The sequence below is a fragment of the Poecilia formosa genome, unplaced genomic scaffold (genome assembly GCF_000485575.1).
Source record: "Poecilia formosa unplaced genomic scaffold, Poecilia_formosa-5.1.2 Scaffold3111, whole genome shotgun sequence".
Lineage (NCBI taxonomy): Eukaryota > Metazoa > Chordata > Actinopteri > Cyprinodontiformes > Poeciliidae > Poecilia > Poecilia formosa.
In genome coordinates, this window is record NW_006803050.1 from 1 (window position 1) to 2,054 (window position 2,054).

General features: G+C 34.6%; 1 long non-coding RNA gene across 1 annotated transcript; it reads right to left on the reverse strand.

The window, feature by feature from the left end:
• Positions 1-426: 426 nt before the first annotated feature.
• LOC103133417 (uncharacterized) lies at positions 427-919 on the reverse strand. The gene is made up of 3 exons (XR_475744.1): positions 859-919; positions 578-585; positions 427-500 (listed from the first exon to the last, which is right to left on the reverse strand). It is a non-coding gene; the product is annotated as an uncharacterized LOC103133417 (long non-coding RNA).
• Between the last annotated feature and the right edge of the window lie 1,135 nt (positions 920-2,054).

Genomic DNA, 2,054 nt, shown 5'->3' on the forward strand with positions numbered 1-2,054 from the left:
ACAGTTGCTCAAATGTCTAAATGACTCTGCAGTAGCAGCCATTGACATAAATCAGTATCAAGGTTAGGACTGTCTGGACTGAGTCAGAGAAACAAGCATCATGTTTGGGTTGTAACACTGCAGTCAGCTCTAGGTCATTTAGCTCTTTCTCCATTTATGCTTAACCCCACTGATTTATGTCCCACATAACCCTGTTTATATCAGACTCAGGCTTTTCCCCAAGTGCATTTTAAACCCGGTGGGCTTCCAGGAGTAAAGCTTTCTACCTGTCCACATGCTAGCAACTTTATTTTTATTTTAAGTCACAGATAAAGAATTAAAAAATGCTAAACATTTATTTTTCTGAACTCTTGAGTAGCAGTGGAGATGATGATGATTAATCAGAGAGAGTAGGCATTTTAAATTACCTACATACAACATCTTTTACCTGAAATCTGTCATCTCCGTCTGAGTCTGATGATGTGTTACTGACCAGGTTGTCTTCATCATCGTTGAAATCACTGCAAACAGATATGAGAGTCATTTTCAACTTTACGAAATGCTGATTCTAATATAAGCCTGGTTTCACCAACATTACCTTTCAGTCTTGCTCCCCAGTTGGAATTGATATTTCAAGACAAAAAAAAGGCTTTGTTAAAAAAAAACTACATTAATTTTTTAAATAATTTAATAATTTTTAATAACTGTAAAATTCTATTGCTTTATTTTTTTATTTTGTAATAAAAAATAATTATGCATTATCAGCAGATTAAGCTATTGTATAAAAAGTTCTTTCTAACATAAAAGTTGTCCTGCTTATATTTAACCTTTACATCAAAACTAGTCATATGTCCAATATTTAAGCAGTAAAGATTTTACCTTATATTTGAACTCCCTGGTGTCTGTATTGTCCCCACTGTTCTCTGTATTTCCAACACCTGAAAACATCAGAATCAGTCTCAATTTTCTGAAATGTAACTTTTAAATGCCTCAAAGCTTTTATTGAAACTTGGAAATATTTCATTTGAAAATCTGAACATCAGAAAATGACAGAAAATCCATTCAGAAGACACTTAAGTTTGGATGTAACCATTTTTACGCCTCAGTAATGAAACGACGATAAGGTGGAAGAGATGTTTGCTGATCTAATGGCTCCCTGGTGCGTAAACCAGATCGGTGAGCGCTGCCACGTCAAAGCCGTTGTTTTGTTTCTGTCCTTCTGCTTTGTCAGCTGAGTTGTCATTTACCCAATTAATTATTTTATTTTATTTTGATCAGCGCTCAACCTGCTATACGTTGTGTGTTTGGTGCAGTTTGTAAATGATCTTTTATGCATATATTCTATTGTTGTAGGCCTACTTTAAACTTTTGTGAAAAATAAATAATTATTTTCAGAAAGTAATAATCCACCTCTGTTTGTTGTCCTGATCTGATGCAGCCTTTTTGTAAATATTAGAAAGCTGAATAGTCCTGAAGCTGCATGGTTGGAATATTTAATCATTTAAATGTCAGAGACCACTTATGTCACATTAAACTTAAACAAATCTAAGTTTAAGTCAACTTCTTTAAGATAAACAAGTTGACTTAAACATAAGCCATTAACTTTAAATACACATAATAAGAATTTTTAATTTAATGTCTTGCCATTGGCTTTTTCTGTCCTCATTCATGATTCTTCTGCATGACATTGTGACTGACGACTTCCTGGGTACTTTGATCATTCAAGTTTAATTCTGTTTTGCTGCTATTCCTCAGTTATATTCACCAGAGTGGAAAGAGGAATCTATTATCTCTGCAGAACCCACACATCCTGGACACAAACTGTTAAGAAAATGCAATTTCCCATTGCATTTTCGTATTTTATATTCTAGGATATTTTATATTCCAGGGAAACGGCTGTGTATCCCTGGAGCCATGTGTAAATTTGCCAGACATGGAGACGTCAGATTTAAGAATTAAATCTGACGTCTCCATTGCTGAAACAGGGCAGGAGACCTCAGATAATTAACTGCTGGGAAGATTGCAACAGAAGGTCCTCAGTATGATTAAGTTTGGTGTTATGGCCCATGGTTTAT